Genomic DNA, 24,971 nt, shown 5'->3' with positions numbered 1-24,971 from the left:
CTTTTCATGTGTTTGTTAGCCATCTGTATGTCTTCTTTGGAGAAATGTCTGTTTAGTTCTTTGACCCATTTTTTGATTGGGTCATTTATTTTTCTGGAATTGAACTGCAGGAGTTGCTTGTATATTTTTGAGATTAATCCTTTGTCTGTTGCTTCGTTTGCTATTATTTTCTCCCAATCTGAGGGCTGTCTTTTCACCTTACTTATAGGTTCGTTTGTTGTGCAAAAGCTTTTAAGTTTAATTAGGTCCCGTTTGTTTATTTTTGCTTTTATTTCCAATATTCTGGGAGGTGGGTCATAGAGGATCCTGCTGTGATTCATGTCGGAGAGTGTTTTGCCTATGTTCTCCTCTAGGAGTTTTATAGTTTCTGGTCTTACATTTAGATCTTTAATCCATTTTGAGTTTATTTTTGTGTACGGTATTAGAAAGTGTTCTAGTTTCATTCTTTTACAAGTGGTTGACCAGTTTTCCCAGCACCACTTGTTAAAGAGGTTGTCTTTTTTCCATTGTATATCCTTGCCTCCTTTGTCAAAGATAAGGTGTACATAGGTATGTGGATTTATCTCTGGGCTTTCTATTTTGTTCCATTGATCTATATTTCTGTCTTTGTGCCAATACTATACTGTCTTGATGACTGTGGCTTTGTAGTAGAGCCTGAAGTCAGGCAGGTTGATTCCTCCAGTTTCATTCTTTCTCAAGATTGCTTTGGTTATTCAAGGTTTTTTGTATTTCTATACAAATTGTGAAATTATTTGTTCTAGTTTTGTGAAAAAAACACTGTTTAAGCAGTTTTTAAAGAACGTATTCTTTTTGAAGAAGGACCACGTCTCAATAATCATTGTGTCTCTAGCGCAGTATATGACACATGATAGGTACTAAATAAATTAACTAAAAAAAAAGTGAGCAAATGAATTCCAGTTAATTCTGGGATGTAATAAAGTGACATTCTTAAGGCCAAGTAGAGTGTTCAGCTATAGGTTTTTCCTACACTGAATGGCCCAAGACTTAATTTTTTTTATTGCTGTTATTATACTATCTCTCCTTTCATATCAGACCTTCAGCCTCCCCCTGCCTCTAAATAACCCACCTCCAAAACTAGTGATCTGAATCTATCATGGGCTTGTTTGGGACACAGACAAACAGGTTTGTTTTGACTTCTAAATGTGCAACCATATAAATAAAAGCAAATAGGTCTGAAGGAGAGCCTTCAACACTTTAAAAGAAGACTTTGGGGAAAAGTCCCCAGGAGATTCCTAGGTAATGATTTTCCCCATCAAAGGCTGAGAACATGTTGAAACTGAGGTCTCTGATACAGCAGAATTCAGCAGTGAGGTCCAGAGCAGGGAACTGGGCTTAGGGAGAGAAACCCAGAAAGACAAATCTAGTTCAAACCCCAGCTCCTCCAGTCCTGATTTCTCAGACCCTAGAAAGCTCCTGGATCCCACCCAGGGGAACACAATGCAGTGCTTATGGGGCATTTTAAGAATTAAATGAGGGAATGGATGTGGAATTTCCCCACAAAGCTGCTCACAGCAGCCTTGCAATAAGCAACAGCTCCTTTCCTCCAGAGCTCCTGCTGCCATGGGCACCAGTCCAGAGCTCCCCTGGCAGCTGGTACCACAACTCCCTGCTGCTGGGGCTACAGCTTGGACTCTATCCTCAGAACTGCCCCTTGGAAGGCTAGGCTCCCCATGCCCCAGGGGGTGTCCAAGGACTGATGGATACAAGCAGCCTCAGGCTCCTCACTAGAGCAGGGACCATCCTGAGTGAGCACACATCCTGAGTGTGACCAGAGCTGCAGGAGCGGCCGTCCCCCACACTCCGTCAGGTCCGGACTGAACCTGGCTTGAGAAAGCATTCCCCTTTGGCCTCTTCCCCTGCCTTATCTGCTTCTCTCCTCCTTTCACAGACTCCACCTGAGAGCTCCCCCTCAACAAAACACATGCTCACGAATCCCCATCTTCCTGCCTCCAGGAACCTGAGACGCCCAGAACATGTGGGCACCGCATCCTCCTGATGCACTGATGCCAAGAGTAAGACTATTTGGAGCCACACTCATGGGTCAAAGGAGTGTGAAGGGTCTGGAGAAGTTTTCCATAATTCTTTAAACCCATGGACTCTCTGGGTATCACAGTGTTTGGCCTGTCATTCAGACCAATCACCAGAGGGGAAATCAAGGCACTGGCACAATCAAACAAGAGACATGTGCAGGAGCCTCAGGAGGTATACAGAAGAAGCTGCACAAAGACAACCTCTGGTGGGGTGCCAGCGGTGTAAAGACCCTGACGAATACCCCAGGAGAGGGATCTGGAGGAGGCTGTGAGGGACCAGCATTAATGCCCACATGAGGGCTGGCAAGAAGCTTAATCACATAACTCAGAGGACACGGCAAACACTGAAGAAGTTCTCCAAGCCTAATCCCAGGCTGGAACAGGAGGACAAACTAGGACAAGAAGCCAGAAATGATGGGGGTGGCCAGAAAGTCAGAGGTCTAGAGTCATGCTGACTCAGGTCTGGACTCAGAGGACAGTCCTGCAGTTGCGTCCCGAGGGTCAGTCCAGATGCTGCATAACCCACGATGCACAGATGTGATAGACAGGGAAGAGCAGGCGTGAGCTGGACTTCTGAAAAGCAGGCCACGATCCCCCCACTAAGCCTACAAGGGTGGCCACACCTACAATGCGGCTGGCAGAGCAGCTGACAGTGCCTACAAAGCCAAGGCCATTTCTGGGGAAGACCAGTGAAGCACAGACTTTGGGGAAATGTCTAGAAAGACTCTATGGAGGGTGGCCCTGGACCTGAGCCCCTGGGCACCATCACAGAGAGGCCAACATGAAAGCATCCAAGGGAGATGATGACAGTGATCAACAGACCTGGGAGCTGGTTTATGGGAAAATCTAGTGGCATCAGAATGTACAAAACCATTGAGGAGAGGAACCCTATCTGTATGAACTGTTAAAGGTCTTCAGTAAACTGTCACTGGGACTGGGACAGAGGTGAGTGAAAACTCGGTGTGTGGTTCTCGTCTTTCCTGGATTTCTCTCAAGGTGATGAACAGGTCAGCGCAGGGCTGCACCCAAGGCTGACTCACAACCACAGAACTCAAGAAGAAACTGTCCTAGAACCTTCCTCTCTTTTGATGTTCTCCTAACAGAGGATAAGGATATGTGAAACTAACAGGCATATCAAGTATCTGCCTAAACTGGTCTCCCTGTTCTAAGCACTTAACGTTAAGTCAGAAAAATTTCATCTCCCATGAGAATGCCCATCAACCAGCAATGGCTTCTGTGAGCTCTGGGTTGAGAAGGGTATGTTGATTGATGATTGAAGGCAGGAGGAGAAGGCAACGACAGAGGATGAGACAGGTGGATGGCATCATCACCAACTCGATGAACATGAGTTTGAGCAAGCTCCAGGAGTTGGTGATGGACAGGGAAGCCTGGCGTGATACAGTCTATGGGGTCGTAAAGAGTCAGACACGACTGATCAACTGAACTGAACTGATATCTGGCAAGAGCAATGGAGGGGAGATGGCTACATGTGTGCCGCAGATGGATCCTTGTTTTGTTTAGAAAGTTCTAACACATTTAAATGCTAAACAGTTAAATCAAGTTATCTGTATGCGTATTTTAAAAAGCAAACAGTTTAACATCATTTAAATACAGTAGCACAACTAACGTGGTCAAAGGAGAGGCAAAGAGAAAGGAAGGAAGAGAATGAACAGAGGACAGAAGGGCACAGATTCAGGAAAGAGAAGTAGGACTAAATTCAGATAAAAATAAGTCTATCACAGAAATTCTGCAAAGTAATTTTTATGTCTTCCACCAAATTCTATTAATATTTTAATTAAATGTTCTTTTTATGAACTACAGGGGAAAAAAGATATTTAACACTGAAACAGTATTTCACATTTTTCATATATAAACTCCCCAGCTGGGCATTCATTCCTTAGAAGCAGTAGAGCTGGTGACTCTCAATAATCCCTGGCTTAAGGTAGGAGCCAGGGCTATGAAGAATAGCACCACGCCCTCTTCTCCGGAACTCCTGGAGCACTCAACCGTGCTCACACTCTCAAGGCATGTTCTTCATCCTGCTTGGTCCCCAGTTGAACATGTCACTCACAAGGATTAGCTGTATGACATGAATGAAGCAATCATTCCAGCTAACAGCTTAGACGTATGTCTCACAGGGAGCAAACAGTGTAGACAAAATACCAACCAGAGCTCATTGAAGGATGTCAAAACCAAAGAGGCCAGAATGCCAGAAATGAAGGTAACTTGGTACTGCGCTTAGTCACTCAGTCACGTCCAACTCTTTGTGACCCCATGGACTGTAGCCCACCAGGCTCCTCTGTCCATGGGGATTCTCCAGGCGAGAATACTGGAGTGGGTTTCCATGCCCTCCTCCAGGGTATCTTCCCAACCCAGGAATCGAACTCAGGTCTCCAGCATTACAGGCAGATTCTTTACTGTCTAAGCCACCAGGGAAGGTGACTTTACAGTCAACCTGAATTTGGGTTCCCCAGAAGCAGAATTTGAGACAAAGATTTAAGGCAGCTCACTTACTGGGAGGGAAAGGGAACTCTGACATGGGGAAGTGGGGCAGGGGAGGAATGCAGACAACGAAGACTTAAGTGATCAAGCCACTTAGGCTGTGGGGATGCAAGTCAGTGCTCTTGGGGAACCACGTGCAGCAGCAGCTCAGAACTGTCCACACAGTTGGAGAGGGAGCGGGGGGATCTGTACCCTACCTCCCATCACTTCTTGCTTGGGGACTGTTCCCAAGGATGCTCATTTTCTGGAACATCTGGTCTGCTTTGTAGGGCAGGTAGAGCAGTCTTCTCTGGCTTTGGAGAACATCCAAAACCCCTTAGGAAAAAGACTCTGGTTCAGGCAAGAGAAGATTGGGTGTTGCAGAGACATAATCTGGGCATCAGCAGTGTCTGTTACACCAGATGATCCCTTAGTGAGCAAAAGGAAACTCCTGACTGGTGTGGCTAAAAGTTGGTCAAGAGAGACAGGGTGAGACAGGAGTCTTATGGCTGTCTCCCTACGTGGGGTCTGTGGAAGTATGCTGGCTTGTTTCTATGGCGATTTAGGAAACAGCTTCTTGGAGCAGTAACTCTGGAGATGGTTTCTTGGCCAGAGGGTCTTGTAAGCAATACAAATATGCATTGCTTGGCAAAGCATGAGTCTAGCTGGCATATATGAAGGCAACAGAGCATTTGTCCTCAAAAGGGATGTATTTTCCAGGAGGAAGTGAGCAACGAGTGATGCAAACACTGTACCTGCCCTACAAAGCAGACCAAATTTCCTGAAGCAAGATGAGCTACGCACCTCAAGAGAGGGAAAGGATAAATTGTCAGGGAATTTCCCCAAGAAAGAATTATCTGGCTGGGTGGTCATGATACCTTTTTTGAGGAGGTGAGATTTGAGAAGTATGCCACAGACTGGAGAAGATATCGACAGGAGGAGAGAAGGGAAACCACACCAAGGCTGGAGGGGGAGGTCAGACCTTGCACAGGGGTGTGGAGGGGAAGGATGATCATGCAGGACATCAGGAGTCTTGTGTTCATACGCTATGCACACAGGTGTGTGCTGGGGAGCGGGAAGAGATAGCATGGCAAAAGTGAGGTGGGTCCTGGCAGGGTTTGTGTGCCCAGCAGAGACATAGCTTTGTCGTCTGAGAAGCAGGAGGTATAGCATTTTACCAGACTTGCTAAAGGACGTCTGTAGTGATCAGTCAGCACTGAGGGCCAGAACTAGGGTGGTGACCACACGCACAGTGAGAACAGATGCATGCAGGAGATATAGAGGCAGTTAGTGAGTGACGCAGAATACTTCTTATCTGTACTGTCTGGCAGAATTTTCTGAGATACAGAAATAACCCATATCTGCACTGTCCAACCCAGTGACAGCTGAGCCCCACCACAGATGGATCGCTCATCCAGATACGGCTGTGTTCGCACGTATGGCAGACTGGACCACTAGTGCTAAAATGAGAGTGGACAGAACCTTCCAACCAGCTGGGAATTCCCAGTTGTCCTTGTAGAAAGCAAATCATCCTCAAGAGGTCCGTCTGAAGTGTGAACTGCCTTTGCCACCCATAAAGAACGTCTGGAGTGCTACAGCGTGAAACTGACGGCGCACATGGTGAGCCCATTGCTTCCAGAGGAGCCTGTACAAATGGCTTTGAGGAGCAAGGTTCATCTCCACCTTGTGGCCTCCAGAGCCACTGTCCATCATCAACTGGCAGCCCAGTCATGGACAAGAAGCCAAAGATGGACAAGCCTTGACTGGGTCAAAGAGAAGTGACTGGATCAAAGTCCAGTACCCTGAGAGGTCCGGAGGCAGGGCAAGCGGCCAGGGACTGTGTTCTAGGTGCTACTGTCAACACGCTTCAAAGACAGTGCCTCCCTTCTCCTTCACAGCCGCACCCTCACCTGGAGGATGAGACATCTGAAGCTGAGTTCTAACTCATCTACAACCTCTGCTTCTAAGGCACAGGCTGCGATGGGGCTCAGCCTACGTCACTTCCGAGTCCACGGTCGTCTTCTGTTCCACGTGTGTCAGCACAGCGTTTTTTATTTTGATAATGTCACATTTTCATTTCTACCCTGGAATCATTTTAATGGGGAAGATCTGGACTCTAACTTATAAGTTAATCACTCACAAATATTTATATTTTTAAAACTCCAGTCTATATAATGTTTCCCTTTTCTTTTCATTTATTAATAGATTTTTATTTTAAGAGAAGTTTTAGGTTTATAGACAAACTGAGTGGAACGTACAAATGAGAGTTCCCCTGCACCCTCTCAATCCCCCCTCAGCCCAGTTCCCCTGTTATGACTATCCTGCATGAGTATTTTGTATTTATAACAACTGATGAGCCAATACTGACTTATTAGTATTATTTAAATAATGCATCAAGGGTCACTCTTTGTGTTGTACAGTTCTACGGGTTTTGACAAATGATGTATCCACCATTATAGTATTATACAAAAGAGTTCCACCATTCAGAATATCTCATATAGGTGGTTAATGGCCCATCTACTTATTCTTCCCTTTCTCCATACCCTGGAACCCCAGGCAATCACGGATATTTTACTATCTCTTTAATTTTGCCTTTTCCAGAAGAGCATATATTTGGAGTTACACAGTATGCAAGCCTTTTAGGCCGGCTTCTTTCAATTAGCAATATGCTTTTATTAAGAGGGCTTCCCAAGTGGTGCTAGTGGTAAAGATCCTGCCTGCCAATGCAGGAAACATAAGAGACTAGGCTTCGATCCCTAGGTCAGGAAGAACCCCTGGAGGAGGGCATGGCAACCTAGTCCAGTAATCTTGCCTGGAGAATTCCATGGACAGAGGAACCTGGTGGGCTACAGTCCATGAGGTTGCAAAGAATCAAACACGACTGAAGTGACATATAGCATGCATGCACAATAGGCTCCTTTATGTTCTCTTGTGGCTTGACAGTTCATTTCTTCTTCCTGATGAATAATATTCCATCATATGGATGTACCACAGTTTGCTTACCCATACGCATATTGAAGGACATCTTGGTTGCCTCCAGTTTGGGGGCTCTTTATTCTGTTCCATTAATCTATTTGCCTCTACTTTCACCAATATTGCAGTGTATTTTTTAAATAAACAACAGAAACTTACATAAATCTTCTTTATTGAGGCCTAACTTACATACAACATTAATCAGTTGCAGGTGAATATCGCACTGCCTTGATCACTGTAGCTTTATACAAAGGGCTGAAGTCAGTGTCAGTCCTCGAATATCATTGCTCTCCTTCAATACCGAGTTGGCTATTCTGGGTCTTCTGCCTCTCTGGATAAGCTTTAGAATCATTTTGCTGATATCCATACAATAACTGGCTGGGACTTTGATTGGAATTGCATTGTATCTAGTCAAGATCAAGCTTGGAGGCACTGACACCCTAATGCTATTGCATCATCCTATCCATAAACATGGGATATCTCTCCATTTATCTAGTTCTTTGATTTCTTTCATCAGATTCTTCTAGTTTTCCTCATATAGATCTTGTACATGTTTTGTTAGACTTATACCTAAGTATTTCATTATTTTGCTGTTAATGTAAATACTGTTGTATTTTTTTTATATCAAATTCCAAGTACTTGTTACTTGTATACAAGAGAGCAATTGACTTTTGAATCCTTTTACCCTGCAACTTTGCTACAATCACTTATTAGTTCCATGAGCTTTTTTTAACTGACTCTTTGGGATTTTCTCATAAGCAATCACAACATCTGTGAACAAAGGCAGTTTTATTTCTTCCTTCTCAATTTCAAAAATAATGAAGGAGCAAAAAATTAAAAACAATAAAATGGCACACAAGATTTTTTCAGTGATACAGCAATGCACTGTATTGTGGCCTAAACATGTCCCCGTCATGGACCAACATCCTGTTTACTCGCTGGAGGGGGCGGTGTCCACAGATAACCAGATAGCAGTTTCCCCATCGCAGAAACCAACGCTCAAAAGTGAAGTCCACCATGAGTCTTTCCAGGCTCAGAACCCAGGGCTTGTTTCCATGGTGTGGACTGAGGTCTAAAATACTTCAATATCAGTTCAATATCAGTACTGGCTCCAGGTAAGATCCATGATCCAATGATTTTGGAAAACATGGCAGGGGCAAGGCGCCCTGTTCACCAGCACTCTTAACAAGCATGCAACATCTTCTATCACCTCTCCCTTTATAGAGATAAATCTACCAGCAGCCCCGTAAGACCCTCCACCACTCAGCTTCACTGAACTTATCCAACACTGCTGCCCAACACTTCTGCATTCTTCTCTGTTCCAGCCAGACATCCCTGAAAACCCTAACTGGTTGACCATCTGCATGTGGCCCAGACATTTCTAGACTAGGCCATAGGTCTATTTTCATTTCTATTTTATGTCCCCACAAATACTACTCTCATTCCTCAGGACAGCCTCCTGCCTTTTCAACTCTTATACATCCATCAAGACCCAATGCAAGTAGTCAGACAGAGAATGACAAATATGATATCACTTACACGTGGAATCCAAAAACAAAAAGGGGTACAAATGAAGTCATGTACAAAATAGAAATAGAGTCGCAGATGTAGAAAACAAACTTACAGTTACCAGGAGGTAAGTGGGTGGGGGGAAATAAATCAGGAAATTGAGATGGACGTATACACACTACTATACATAAAACGGGTAACTAATAATGACCCACTGTAGAGCACAAAGAGCTCTACTCAATACTCTATAATCACCTATATGGGAAAAGGATCTTAAAAAATAAAGTGGATACATGTACATGGATGACTGAATCACCTTGCTATACACCTGAAACTAAAACAACATTGTAAATCAACTATACTCCAATAAAAAAAAATTTTTTTTAAAGATCCAATTCAAGTGAAGCCACAACCATCTAGCAGAATTAGTATTTCCTTGAAAAATACCAACAGATACAAAGATGAAAACAGAAATAACTTCTTCCAACCACCAGAAACCCTTTCTTAACATTTGGTATCTATACTTCCATATTGTAATTTGCTTTTTTGCACCTAGAACATTTATCATAAATATGTTCCCATGTCACCCAATATCCAAAGACCTATTTTTTAATAACTGACCAAGATTCCAATGTATGTTTGTCCTACAATTGGGCATGATCTTATTGGATCATCTGACCTGTCCAAAGATTAACACTGCCAACTCAGCAGAAATGTATCTCGGTGGGTCCACCTAGAGCAGAGCATAGGTGCCATGGCTCCATCCCTGCTTCCCATCACCTGGGCAAGACATAAAGGCAGATTAATTAATGAATCAGCTCTGACCAATGGCCCAGTCACCTCTGTCACTGCCAATATTTTCTGCCTTAGATTTTAAGCTTCAGGAGAACAGAGCCAGTCAGCTTAACTTGCTGTATATGGCATCACATTTCCACATCATTTGAAAGTTGGCAAAAGAAAACCAAACCCACAGAAACTGGTACTTAACTCTTCTTGAAGGTACAAAGTGAAGTTTGTGCCCCACCCTGAGTTTCCATATCAACCTGATGTGGGCCAACATTCCATTAATAACAACAGTAATAACGAGCGTTTTATAAAGCTTCAAAGTACTTTTCGATATTTAGTATCTTGTGTCCTCATCACAGACACCCCAAAGGTAGATATTATTAGAGATGAGAAGAGGAGCTTCCAGGGAGCCCGATGAGGTTTTCTCGAGATTAAGGGTGAAGCTGAGATTTAGACATCGGGGTCCAAGCCCAGGAGCTGAGCTCAGCTCCACTACATGGCTCTCTCTCTCTCTCTAAGGTCTTTTTTCCACCCAGAACGATGACCACCACGAGGACAGAGCGTCCCTGAGGTGTGGGAGATGACACGCACAGGTCTACAGGATGTGGAATTAGGGTGATGTGGACAGCCTTCTGGAGAAGGCCGTCCACAGAACACCCTGAGCGGAAGCCGTGACTCCCTCCACCCTGCCCCGTGCAGTGTGGAGCATATGCTCTCGCTGGGCCGGGCACACTCCCAGCGTTCCAGCCGAGGTCCTAGCCAGAAACAGCTTCGTTTGTCACCACATCACGGTGACTGCTACAGGAAGGGCCCATCTGGAGCACAGACCTCACAGAGCTGTGGTCAGTGAGCTGCAGCTGGATGGACACAGGGTCAGAAGCAGAGATGACGAGAACATCAGAGTTGGCACCCAGAGCCTCCAAACCGAGACCCGCCTTTTGCAGGGATCAGACGGGCGGCCGCACCCTCCACGGCCTTCAGTTTCTTCATTTGTAGAACAAACAAATCAGTTCAATGATGTCCAAAAGGCTGCATTCTATGGGTTTATGGAATGGGAAACTGTTTCCATTTTGTGGACTTCCACAAAATGATGTAAAATTCCAAAGCAGGGTTCCTGGATGGCTGGGAGTTATGCCCAGTCACGATGCAAAAGCCTTCACTCCATTTCCAAGTCCGGGATCCTTTCTGTGGGACACTATAATATTTACCTTTAGAATCTCTGAAGTGAAAGACAGAATGCTCCCTGGGTCATCAGGTCGGGTGTCACAGCCCAGGCTTTACGGGAAGACGGGCAACTCTTCCTGGCCTAGAATCCCACTAGAATACACTCTAAGACCCAACCTGTATGACCCTCAAGTGATCCTCAGACCTTCTGTCAAACACAGACACCTGGACTCTACTCCTAGAAACTCTGATCCAGGGTGCCTGGTGGGAGGGAAAGGTGTGTGAAAATCTTTCTTCAAGGAAAAATTCCCCAGTGATTCTCACCAGTCTCTTCATAACCTAACTTAAAAATTTCAACCTAAAATAATTAATTGGTTTGCCTATTGGGTTTCCTTGGTGGCTCAGACAGTAAAGAATCTGCCTGCAATGAGGGAGACCCAGGTTTGATCCCTGGGTCAGGAAGATCCCCTGGAGTAGGAAATGGCAACCCACTCCAGTATTCTTGCCTGGGAAACCCCATGGACAGAGGAGCCTGGAGGGCTACAGTCTATGGGTTCCCAAAAGTGTCAGACATGACTTAGGAACTAAACAACAACAACTAGCACCCAGGGCTTGCCAGAGCATCACCCCCACTCCCTTCACATGGCATCCCCACCGGTCTGTGTCCAAATGCCTCCTCTTTTGACTTTTTAATTTTTATTTATTTTTTACTTACCTGCTTATTTTTACTGAGGTCTAGTTGATTTACAATATCATGTTAGTTTCTGCTGTGCTGCAATGTGAATCATCCATAAACGCTTCCTTTTCAGGACATGTGCCGTACGGGACTAGAGTCTAGCCCCATGACTTCATCTTAACTTGATCCCCTCTGCAACGACCCCATCTCCAAATAAGGTGACATTCTGAGATGCTGGGGGCTAGGATGCCAACACAGCTTTGCGGGAGGGACACAATTCAAGTGATAACAGACACCATGCTAGTCCTAAAGATCGGAGACCACCCCCTGGGTCCTCATGTGCCCCATGTCCCCGGGACAAGAGTGCAACGTGCATGCAGGGGTGAGGGTCCTGGTTAGACTGTCGCTACATCAAACAACTCTTTTTCAGTCTTCTAACTTTATTGAGACTTTCAATGGCTGAGTCAAAGATCTCTCTTGGTAAATGTCACATTGTGCTTGAAAATATGTGGGTTATTTTCAAATATCTTTTGATATTGATTTCTAACATAATTCCACAGTGATAAGACAATAGACTCTGTATGGTTTCAATATCTTTAGACCATGAAGTTTTTGTACCTTGTTTTATGTCCCTGGGTATGTTCCAGTGTCTCATACTTTACAGTCCATGGGAACATGAATAGAATTTGTATCTTACTGTTGTGTGAAAACTGTATAAATCTTAATTATGTTTAATTGGTTCATGGTGTTTTCAAGTCTACTATATCCTTCTACTTTTCTGTATATTCATTCTGTTAATTTTTGAGAGTTTGATATTGAAACTCCAACTAAAAATCTCATCTACTTAAAAAATAATTGTAATATAGAGTGGAACTATATGTAACTTTTTCTGTATTGTCCAAGTCTCCTGTAAATGTGTTATCAGACTATTCTAATTTAAAAAATAAAAAAGAGAAACACATAAACATAAAAATATCCCTTGCTTCACACACTGTCACAAGGACATCTTTTTTGGAATTATTCACTTTATTTCTATCTCCCTCTACCCAGCCTATCATGGATGACACATGATGGATCAAACACTCAAGGTGTTACTCAGAGCTTCCTTCAAACAACTCAGCTTGTGTTTAGGACCCAACAAAGGCCGTCTCCAGCCCAGCCCTGTCCCCACCCTGCCAGTTTCTGGCCCTTGGCCTGCAGGGCTTGGCAAATCTCACAGCCCTGGGTTAAGAACACAACTCTACCCAGCAGGTAGGACAGGGCGGGGTCTCTCTGAAGCACCACGTGGAAGCCAAGTGCAAGCAAATGCCAATATTTATGGAGTCCTTTCTGCTTCTTCTAACTCGACCACCCCTCAGCTTCGGTGCTCCTAACCTGCTCCTCTAACTTTTCCTTAGAAAACAGGAAATAAAAGAATTTCTGAACAGCTAGATAAGTGAACTGACATGTTCTCCTACAAATTGTTACACAGGTTCAGAGATAGCGTAGGAATACACATCTCCACAGATTCTCACGGAGTATACTGAGTTACGAGCTCTCCCCTTCTGCAGACACCCACATGGATGCTGAGCTGAGAGGAAAACAAATGAAACAGCTACCTGCAGACAAAAAATGACTGCCCTGCATGACACGTGGCCCTCAAGACAAGGAGGAGGACTGCAGAGAGTTTTCCAAACCGTGGTCACAGCCTGGTGAGAGGCCCCGGGAGAGACACCAGGCAGGTCTGATACAATGCTCTGGAAGCATTCAAATTAATGACAAACAGGTCCTGGTTTCTTGGGAGCTTCAGGTCCAAGAATGCCTTTCCACAATTCAGCAAGTTTATAGCTCTTTTGGAGCTTGGAAGGCATCCCTTTGCTGAAGAGAAGCCACCCCCTTCTCGAGTGGAAAGTCCCTGTGTGATTCAAAAAATGACATCTTCATGGCAACCCCTGGATGTTCCCACTCAAACATGGCCACCCAGACCCAGGCTCAAAAAGGCGACGGAGACCCCCTTCAAAGAGGAAAAATCCGGCATATAACTCAGACTTAAAAATCGCCCGGGGCTCACTACACTGGAGTCAGACCCATAAAAATAATCTCGCTAATAGGAGCTGTCATCGAGTGAGTGCTTATCCCACACACTGAACTCAGATGAATCCCAAGCCACTAGCTCGTGGTGTCTCTGCAGCCCTGTTACTGATCCCATCTTACTAATGTAAGACCCAAAGCCTTCAAGGTCAGAATCTTCCCCAAGGTCATACCTGCAGGGGATGGAGTCAGCTTTCCTTGTTCTGTTGACTCCAGAGGCTAAGCTCTTGAGCCCCTCATGCTTTTAAGAATTGGTTCAACTCTGAACACAACTGGCTAAAACAGAAGAGCCAATAAGATCAAACCAGCACATCATCCAAGGACTGCCTGATCCCAGAGGCCAAGACAGCGCCCCATCCGGCCACGATTTTCATGTCTCAAGTGGCCTTGGTGGCAATGAGCAGGCACGACACATCCCAAGGGAACCACATGAGTCTGTGAAATGGGGCTTGAGGGCTCCTTCACAGATGAATCCGAGGACTGTGGTGCTTATAAAAATGTCAGAGAAACTCGATATGCAACCAGCCAACAGGCCCTGAGGTTTGCCGACCCTATTACATGACAAACTGTGGGAGGCAGACCCCAAATGAATGTCCTGTCAAAGGATCTGCTGTCCCAAGTCTGGAGAGATGACAAGGCAAGGGAGAACTTGGGTTTGCCAAGTAGAACTTCATTGAAGATTTCATTTCATAGCTTTTTTCCTTCCTATTAAAGGTAGAGACTGTATACTCAGTGTCTTAAGTATAAAGCTGACAGTGGTTGCTGAAAATAGTTGGATACTTGAATTGATGATTGATATAGATGAAAGGCATGATGTCTGTGATTTCTTGATTGAACTTTTTATCATCCTGGTGAAGAAGCCAATGTGATCAATTACAAAATGTCCCCAGCTCTTCATTTATCCCTGTCCATGATCCTTGCAATCAAATTCTTCAGCTCATTCCATTTCTGGGGACAGCTATTCTTTGAATTTGGGCTGTTCTTGGGATCTGATCTGGCCAAGAGAATGTGGTAGGAATGACATTCAAAACACATGAGACCACCCAATCTAGCCACCCCCCAGCTACCATCAGATGACCACAGACTCAGGAACCAACTCAGTTGACATCAGGTGAGCCTGACCCAGATCAGCATCACCACCCAGCTGACCCCTGGATTCAGGAGCCACAGTAAATGCTTATTATTTTAAACACTTGAATTTCAGGGTGTCCTGTTACACAGCTGTAGCTAACAGACACAACAGGGTTCCCAAAGGACGAAGGAAGACCACTTTCCCAAGACACTCCCATGGCAGATATGAACTTGTTCTGAGCAAGCCATTTCTCCAAGGCCATCATCTTATTTACTAAAATATGCTGCTTCGAGAAGAACTCCCATTTATGGGGTTTTACTATGTGTGAGGCCCTGGGAGTCCATTTTTTAAATTTAATCCTCCCTGTAAAGTTCTCTGGACTGCCACACACAAGGACTGTGATGTAACATTCTCCTGTTCATGAGAAACAGAGACTCAGAGGGGCCAGCTGGCCCAAGGCCACACACTAAGTGGCAGATCCAACCTGCGACCCCAAGGCCAACCTGCCTCGGGCTCACATGCTTACAGAGTGTGCCTCGGAAGTTCTGTCTCTGTAATTCATTAATGGCGATGTGCTGGGGTTGAAAAGGTTGCAGTGGGATCATGTATCAAGTCCATATATATATTGGAGGTTTCACCAGCCTCCCCCAGGCCAAGAGAGGGCGGTGGGCGGACAAGCACAGGCTCCTCAAACTGCTCCCCATGCCAACAGGAAGATTTTTCTCTCGTTCAAAAAAGTCAAAAGAAGAATGTAAGTCAGGGTCCAGAAAACTCTTCCTATAAAGGGCTAGGCAGTAAATATTTTAGGCTTTGCAGGCCACATGGTCTTGAATGTGTCCTTGAACCAAAAGAGCAGCCGTGGAGAACACATACACGATTGGGCGTGGCTGCGTCTGGTAAAATTTTGCTTACAAAAACAGGGGTATTTTGCTGAGCCCTAGCCTTAGGAGTCAGGCTATGGGATCTCCCAAAAGAAAATAATTGCTCTTAGTCCATAGAACTTTTTTTTATTTTTTATTTTATAAAAGTGTTGGTATTTCTCAGCTTGATGACTCAATCACCAACCCTACCTTTGAATTATTTTTAGCTGTTTCCAAAAAACAAACCACCTTCCAAGGACATTTGACTCCATTGAGAAACAGAACACAGTAAGTCCCTGGTTCTGGCAACTGTCCCCAGAGTCCGGCTCAAGGATCTTTCACCCAATATCAAATCTTTACAATAAGTGGACTGGATCACATGGAAGAGAATCTGTGTGTGTGTGCTATCTCCTTGACTCTTAAAAACTTAATTTCTTCATGCCAAACACGTCTATTTTTCTTTTGTTGTCTTTTTTTCCCCCTCACAGCTTTATTCAAATACAGTTCACATCTCATACAATCCACCCATTTAAAATGTGCAAGTCAACCTTTCTAATACAGTTCTGCACCCGCAGACTCAATGAACCATGGATCAAAAATATTTTTTTTAATTCCAGAAAGTTCCAAAAAGCAAAACTTGAATTTGCCTCATTCTGGCAACTATTTACATAGCACTTACATTGCATTAGACATTATAAGTAATCTAAAGATTATTTCCAGTATAGGGAGGGTAGAGAATTCCCTGGCAGTCTAGTGGTTAGGACTCAGCGTGCTTGGTGCTGAGGACCTGGGTTCAATCCCTGGTCGGGGAACTAAGATCCCATGAGCCAAAAATTTTTTAAATAATTAAAAATAAAAAAATAAAGTATAGAGAGAATGTGCATAGGTTATGTGCAAACACTACATTGTTTTATACCCAGGACTTGAGCATCTTCAGATTTTGGTCCCCAAGGCAGGTCCTGGAACCCATCCCTATCAGACACCAAGAGACAGCAGTGCATTCACAGGGTTGTGGCAACGATTACTTTTGTTGTCTTCATTCACCATAAGTGGTAACAGGGAGTGAGATCCCACACGTTATTCCTGCTCGACGGCCTTGTGACAATATCCAAAATCAAAGTTGTGTTCACTAGAGGGTCATTTACTACCCTTGAAGAGGTACAACAAACAGGCAACAGTTATGCCAGCATTGCTTTCTTCCCTTCCATTTTCCTCAAATTACCACCTTCAATGATCGATTCATCTATTTACAATGCAAAAAATTAAAAATTAGCAAGACCAGACTCAGTAGCATTTTGTTTGCTCAACAAAATGGAAATTCGCCTATACAAGTTGGCTGTTTTTAAAAAATTCCATTCCTTCCGAATTCTCTGATTCTTACGGATGCCACAAACCACTTCGGTGGAATCAATCCTTCTTCTTCTCACTTTGTAACAGGCCAAGTCCCCCACCTCTCCACAGACACACACACAGCATCCATTTGGGGTCAATTCAAGCCCCCATTGGGCTTCCCAGGTGGTTCTAGTGGTAAAGTACCCCCTGCCAATGCAGGAGATGTAAGAGACATGGTTTCAATCCCTGAATTGGGAAGATCTCCTGGAGAAGGGCATGATAACCCACTCCAGTAAAATTCTTGTCTGGAGAATCCCATGGATAAAGGAGCCTGGTGGGCTACAGTCCACAGGGTCGCAAAGAATCAGACATGACTGAAGCGACTGAGGATGCATACACACGAGCCCCACCAGAAACTGCTTCACAGACCCTGGTTTGAATGCTCTGGTTGTGGTGGAGTGGTGCTGCAGAGCAAGAAAACCAGCCCAGAGAGAAGATAAAAGGCACCTCTCTCTATGACCATCAAAACACCTGACTAGGACTGTTGATGTCACCGATAAAAATATCTTTCCAGAAACATCTGGCATCCCAAGCTGCATCCACCTACCTGCTAGATACACATACACAGAGGCACACTCTCACCATATACACACACACACCTGTGAAGGTCAAGAGCCACCCACCCTGAAGAATCACCACTTCTCCAGGCCCCTCATTTCCACTTTCTAGCAGGATCATACCTCAACAAAACAGCCATCCAGTAGCCACCAGCATCCAGTCCCTGAGCCCCTCCAGCTGCTAAAGAAAAAACCCAGTTCGTCTGACACGGGGAGCAAAAAAAGGGTTGGGGGAGATATTTAGAATGTCTTCCCTAAACTTTCCTGGTTCCCAGACTTCAGGATTCCAGATTCTAGAAGAGGGTGACTGATGGCATAGGGCAGAAGCCGAGGTGGGAACCCATTCACAAGAAAGACTACAGCCTTTAATTCTTTTAATAAAATACTCCATAAGGCCTCTGGATGCCTGAGGGACTGACGCCCCCTGGCCACTTCCTCCTCCTTTAGGGGCTCCCGTGATCCCTCAGACACTCCTCTGAGGTTTTGGGAGGTTTTCTCCCTGTGGAATGGGGCCTCTTTAGCCATGATCTGCGTTTCTATTTATTCTTCCCCAACACTCAGGCCTGAAAGCAGCTCAAGAGCGAAAAAAAAGAAATTGGAGAGAGATGCATTTTTGTCATTCTTGGCATGTGTCAAAGTCATGTTGGAAAAAGAATTCTGGTCAATTTTTAGAGTTGCTGAGAGGCATTGAGTGAGTGCGCTAAAGATATGTTTTGGTATAAAAGACAAAAAAGAGACAGTGTGCTTATACAGTCAACCTCTATTCCGACAGGCGTTCGCACCTATGGGGGCAGGGAGAACCGACAAGAGCCAGGAGCCCAGGCTGCCTCTCCTGGTCCTGGTGGGGGCTATGGAGGTGGCCCCCAGGCCTCTTCTCCTGCTCAATGTCCCCCTACAACTCATACCCCAGGAGGCAGCCAGAGCAATCTTTGGAAACATGAATTCATTAAAGTCATCTCCATTCTTCCAACCTTCCATCAGTTTCCTCTCCTATTGAGAATAAATTCCTCCAGGGGTTGAGTGCCCCAAGGCTCTGACCCCTCCTGTCCCATCCCCAACCCCATGTCCTTCTCTGTTCCCCAAGGATCTCTGGCCTAGAGTGGGTCTTTTCAGAGGCCAGTCCCTCCATCCAGAAAGTTCTTCCCTGGGTGGGGACAGCACCAACTCCTTCCCATAACCAGGCTTCCATTCCCCCCACAACCCCGACCAAATGCGATCCTTCCCATTAACCCCATCACCACCTGATGACCCCCACTTCCCTTCTCCTTAGCAACTTTGTTCTTTGCAGATTTCTTTATTCTGTCGCGTTCCCCCAGGAACAGGCACTTCATGAGAATTTGGGGCTTGTCTGCCTGGCACACTACATGCAAAATGGGAATCTGACTGATGCTCCATAAATCTTGCATAAATCAATCAAACCATCAAAAAAAGGGGAGCTTTTTAAACTTTTTTTTTTTCAGAAGTAATTTCAAACTTACAGAAAAATTATGAGAATTGTATATTGAATGCCCATAAACCCTTTATCCAGATTCACCTTGCTGCCCCATTGCTTCATCATTCTATTTATAGCTATATAATTTCTATTTATAGCCATCTATTTCCATCCATCAATTTATCTGCTCCATACATCTATCCACTCATCCATCCACCCACCATTCATCCACCCATCCAGCCATCATCCATCCACCCACCCACCCATCCATCCATCCATCCACCAACCCATCCACCCACCTATCCATCCACCCACCTATCCATCCACCCATCCATTCTTCATTATTTCTGAACTGTTCCAGAGTAAATAGCACACATCATGGCCCTACACCCTTAAATACTTCAATGCTTATTTTTCAGTAATAAAAACATTCTTTTACATGATCCAGGCACACAATTTCAATAATTTTATCATTGATATAATTCTTGTATCCAAACTACTTTTCAAATTCAAACTTTGTCAACTGACTTAATAACGGCCCTTAGAGAATTTTTCCACCAGGACAGGATCCAGTAAAGGTCAGCATGTAGCTGCCCCCTCTGCTACATACCTGAAAAAACACAACACTGAAAATCAACTATACTTCAATTTAAACACACACACATATAAGTGGGATGATCAGTCATGGAGGCAGAACCGTATGTTCTGTGCAGGTAACAAATCTTGTGACATCCTCTCTGTCTTGTGTGTTCCACCCACTGGCTTCCCTTCCTTGTCAGGGGTAGGGGGGAACTCTCCCACAGGGACACAAAAATGGGTTTTTCTCTTGGTGACCCATATACCCCGACACTGGGAACAATGCCACTGTAACCACCTGCCTCTGCACCCCTCCCCAGCCGGGCCATGGAGTTGGAGGACTCGGGGAGGCAAGCAGGAACCCCTCAAAAGCTGAAGAAGGTTACAACCATCTCCAAGATCCACCATTCCAGCCATCATGAATAGGCAGGGCCTCAGAAACTCTCCTCCCATTGTGTGAATCACAACAGAACAAAAGGATCTGATACTTGGGTATCATGAAATAGTAATAGGATGTTTTAAAAATAAAATTGAAGAAATAAAGAAACGTTAATCAAAATAAATGGAGGGAACAGTAAACCTTCATGAAACAGTCAGGCCACCTCTCTCTTGGTACAAAGTCCAGTTCTAATGAATCTCTAAACAGAAACGTAATTATTGGCTGGATTTATCTTTCCTGGCTTTCCACAGAATCCATTTCTGTAAAACAAAGGAAACAAGCTTTGTTCTGTGCTTTTTGCATTTAATAAAGGAAAACTGAATGTGCTGGAAATTCTCCCTCTCTTCCTCCTGACCCACCGTTCCCAGGCCCCAGCCCCCGCTCTGAGCTCCAGAAGGCCACACTTGGCTTCTGGGGGCCACTGCTGACTCCCAGGGGGATTTGGCCACTGGCGGGAGCTTACGGAGGGGAGGAGAGAGTCCAGGGCACTTACTGCCTGTTTCTCTCCTGGCCCCGAGCTCCTGTCAAGCTGCCTCTCCATGGCTCACAGCACTGGGGGCCCTGCCTTCCTCTCCTCCTCCAGCTCAGGGTGGTGATGGCCCCTCATTATAGCAACTCCACAGACTGCACACCCTGTCCTCTTGGTCCTCTCGCCCTGCCCACTTCTCACTAAGTAGATCTTTCCCCAAACTACCTCCATTGCTCCTTGCAAGTATCCCATTGTTGCTTCCCAGACCTTAGCAGAAGGAAGAACTCGGGGGGACACCATGACCAGAGGGAAAGATCCCCTCACACACAGTCTGGTGGCCAGGTGTCCTCAGCCATAATCTAAGTTATTTAGGAACTGAAGAAGATGACACCCCGGGCTATGAATGAGTTGACATCATCTCAGAAAAAAAAAAATCCCTCCTTCCATTCACCCCCATCAGCTGTCAGAACTGAAAAGCTGTGCTCCTTGGCTGTCAACTGCCAGGGCGAAGACTAAAGAGTGAACATACCAGGAGGATGAACTCATTCATCCAAGGTCTGAGACACTGTCCGGGACAGCATGTGTCACAATATTAATGCAAATACCAGACTGTGTTCAAGAGCTTGTGAGAACAAGATCATTGACTTCCCCCCATGTCCAGCTGCATAACTGGCCTTCTATAGACACAGCCTAAGGGCAGCCCTTTAATGAACCCACAGCTTTGATTTTCTTTGATTAAATGGATGGGTAGAGACATCAAATCATCATGGCATGGAATCTGGAGAGGATGACAACTAGGGCAGCTGCGACCACAGAGCTCTGCGACCATGAATCTGGGGTCTATGGGACTGTAACACCTCTTGGGGTGAATCAGAAAGAACCCTTTTCTCAAAAGCCAAACTGCTCATCCATCAACTGGAGCAATGAATGCATCCAACGACTTTGCAGCTACATGGATGGACCTAGAGATGCTCATACTAAGCGAAGTGAGTCAGACCAAGAAAGACAAGTATCATGTGATATCACTTATATGTGGAATCTAAAATATGACACAAATAAACTTATCCATGGAACAGAAACAGACTCACATAGAGAACAGACTTGTGGTTGCCAAGGAGGGGGAAAATGGGGAAAGGATGGTGTAAGAGTTTTGGATTAGCAAATGCAAACTATCATGTATATGATGGATAAACAACAAGGTCCTGTTATATAGCACAGGGAACTGCATTTGATACCCTGTGACAAACCATAATGGAAGAGAATATATATACATATACATATTATATATGTAACTGAATCTCTTTGCTGTACGCCAGAAACCAACACAACATTGTAAATCAGATATACTTGAATAAAATAACTTAAAAAAAAAAAGTGCCCCACGGTAAACATCAGAGGGTTTTTAACTTGGATATGATAATATGTTTGTCACCCAATCTCACTGTGGATCTTATCAGTCCTCAAGGAAAACATTACAACTTCAAGACAGTATCAGATGGATCTGAGGGGCGCCTTAGCACCGAGAAAAGCAGTGTTCTGACTGGTGTCCCCTCCTCTAACAAGATGAGAAGGCAGTGAAATTAGCCCTCTGACATCAATTTGTAACTTATCAGCCGCCACCACAGACAGCCAGCTTTCAAATGACTGAAATTAGAGGAAGCATCCAGTGACTCAGGACGAGCATTTTTTATTATTCTCAAGTGTGCTAAGGTCAGATCATCGCAGCTACCAAATACGTTCAGTAATCATAACTGATGTTTTCTGAGCTCCGATCCTGCACCAGGCACCGCATGCGGACTTGCTGTGCCTCGTCTCATTTGACGTTCAGAGATCTTGTGAGTAAGGTAGTCCTGCCTCTGACATACTCAAAAGCAAACAGTCCTAGTTTAGTAGACTTCTTAAGTTTTTTTTTTTTTTAATTGGGCTCTAGGGGATGGGATGGGGAATACCTCTGTAAATTATGTCCCATTAGGAAGATGTCCATTCTAACTTTCCTGGGATAGCTTTCAGAGCTTTTTCTTTTTCTTGGAGCTGCTGCTCTTGCTGGCAGGAGCCTCTTCAGGTCCACTGCTGAGTGGCTCCTCCTTGGACAATTTCCACTTTTTCTTGGGGACCCTCTTGTTTTCTGACTCATCAGGGTCAGTAACTGTTTCCTCTTTGGGTAAAGATTTCTTCCTCTTGGGAAGACTTCCAGTACCAGCTGTCTCTTCAAGATCACTACTAACTAGCTCTTCCTTGGAAAAAGATTTCTTTTTGGGGGGTTTGGAAAAAGAGACAGATGGGTCTTCCATTCCATTCTCCTGAGAGCCTCCTGGGGCTTTTGCTATTTCTTCTTTTTGGGTCTTTCACTTGTCTCCTCACACTCCTCCGGGGCACTGCTATTTTCTGAAAAAGCCAGGGCAATTGCAGCCAGCCTTTTCTTTTCCTTCTTCAAGCGTTTCTTCTCCTGTTTCTCGAGCTTCCTAGTAATTTCAGCAGCCGCTTCCTCTGCATGAACCATTGCCTCCTTCATGACATCCAGATTCTTTCAGGGGATCTCTTCAGTCTCATAGAAGGACAGCCGCTCCTCAACTTGTTCTCGAAGCTTCTCCCCAAAAACACTGGTGGGCACCTCAGAGAAGCAATCGACTCGTGAGGCAATACTGCATTTGTTTGCCAGGTGTCGGGAGATGCAACCTTTGTTCTTGGCAGCTGCTCGGCCAATGAAGGTAGAGTGGAAAATGAGTCCGTATTCTGGGGTGTTACCCCTTGTCTTCAAGGCTCTGGAAACTTGGTCCCTTTGCTGAGCCCTGGGAATCACTCAGACACCAGGACTGGCCATCACCCCCATAGCAGAGGCCTGTTGATGATAATTACATCAATCAAATGGTTGGCCAAGATACAAAAAATAATTCTTAAAACAGAGCAAAGGAACTATTTCCCAGCTAAAGAAAGTCTTTGAGTCTCTTGGCAAATGAGGCACTGATTTTAATTCCTCCGGTGGCAAGCATGGTTTCCAGCACCCCTTTGATAGAAGGTTCCATAAAACGGGTAAGTGGTTGGAAAAGTTCCCCTTAGGCCTCAGCATCTGGTTATTCTCCTGGTGACCCTCAGGGTATAGAATGCAGAATGACAGCACCCACAAAGAAGCCTGAAGATGCTACTGGCCTTGTGGTAAGAGGTCACCTGAATATGCCCGTCTAGTCCTGCTGGCTTTATAAGGCCTGATCCCACTGCTTCTTGAAATGCCCTGACCAAAGAAAGTCTTTAATGTAAAAGAAATAAACCTTGCCAAAAAAAAAAAAAAAAAATCCCCCACTAGGTGAAACCTCCAGGTCCTAGAACATTTCTGGGCTGGACCACCCAAAGGCTTCTGCGTTATAGACCTGCTTACCCTGCTAACCCACCAGTTAGCACAAGTATAGTCAAACATGGCTCCAGGTCATTCTGTTACAAAAAGTCCATTCAAACTGACACATTTGGCTTAAAAAAAAAAAAAAAAACTGGGGCAACTGTAAACATCAGGAAAAAAAAGTGATGGCTCACATGGTAGCTCTATTTTTAGTTTTTTAAGGAACCTCCATACTGTTATCCATAAAAGTGAAAGTGTTAGTCGTTTAGTCGTGGTCCCACTCTTTGCAACCCCATGGAGCCCAACAGGCTCCTCTATCCATGGAATTCTCCAGGCAAGAATACTGAAGTGGGTTGCCATTCCCTTCTCCAAGGGATCTTCCCTGGCCCAGGGATCGAACCTGGGTCAGGGAAGCCCATTCTCCATAAGAGTTGTACCAATTTACATTTCCACCAATAGTGTAGAAGGGTTCCCTTTTCTCCATGCTGTCACCAACACCTGTTATTTGTGGTCTTTTTGAGATGGCCATTCTGACCAATATGAGGTGATACCTCCTTGGACTTCTGAGTTGCATTTCTCCAATAATTAGTGATGTTGAGTACATTTTCATGTGCTTCTTGGCCATCTGTATGCATTCCTCGGAGAAATGCCCATGACGATCTTTGGCCCATTTTTTGATTGGGTTGTTTGTACTTTTGTTATTGAGCTGCATGAGCTGTTTGTATATTTTGGAGATTAATCCCTTGTTGGATGCTTCATTTGAGAATATTTTCTCCCATTCTGTGGCTTGTCTTTGCTTTGGCTTTGGTTTCCTTTGTTGTGCAAAAGTTTTTTAGTTTAATTTCAGTCCCATTTGATTATTTTTGTTTCTCTTTTCATTACTCTAGGAGGTGGGTCAAAAAAGATTTTGCTGTAATCAAAACTACAGTGGGCTATCACCTCACACCAGTTAGAATGGCTATCATCAAAAAGTCCACAAACAACTGCCGGAGAAGGTGTGAGGAGAAGAGAACTCCCCCCCACCCCACACTGTCGGTGGGAATGTAAATTGGTACAGCCACTATGGAGAACCGAATGAAGGTTCCTTTAAAAACTAAAACCAGAGCTACCATATGACCCTCAATCCCACTCCT

General features: G+C 44.7%; 1 protein-coding gene and 1 non-coding gene across 2 annotated transcripts in view; both read right to left on the bottom strand.

Moving 5' to 3' along the window:
• SLC24A3 (solute carrier family 24 member 3) overlaps positions 1-24,971 on the bottom strand; it is a 426,143-nt gene that overhangs the window by 291,890 nt on the left and 109,282 nt on the right. The gene's annotated exons all lie outside the window — the stretch shown is intronic.
• LOC136162322 (small nucleolar RNA SNORD86) lies at positions 23,302-23,390 on the bottom strand. The gene has a single exon (XR_010662124.1). It is a non-coding gene; the product is annotated as a small nucleolar RNA SNORD86 (small nucleolar RNA).

The sequence above is a fragment of the Muntiacus reevesi genome, chromosome 2 (genome assembly GCF_963930625.1).
Source record: "Muntiacus reevesi chromosome 2, mMunRee1.1, whole genome shotgun sequence".
Classification (NCBI taxonomy): domain Eukaryota; kingdom Metazoa; phylum Chordata; class Mammalia; order Artiodactyla; family Cervidae; genus Muntiacus; species Muntiacus reevesi.
Note: the sequence above shows the minus strand (reverse complement) of the source record. Positions and strands in the feature narration are given on the sequence as shown.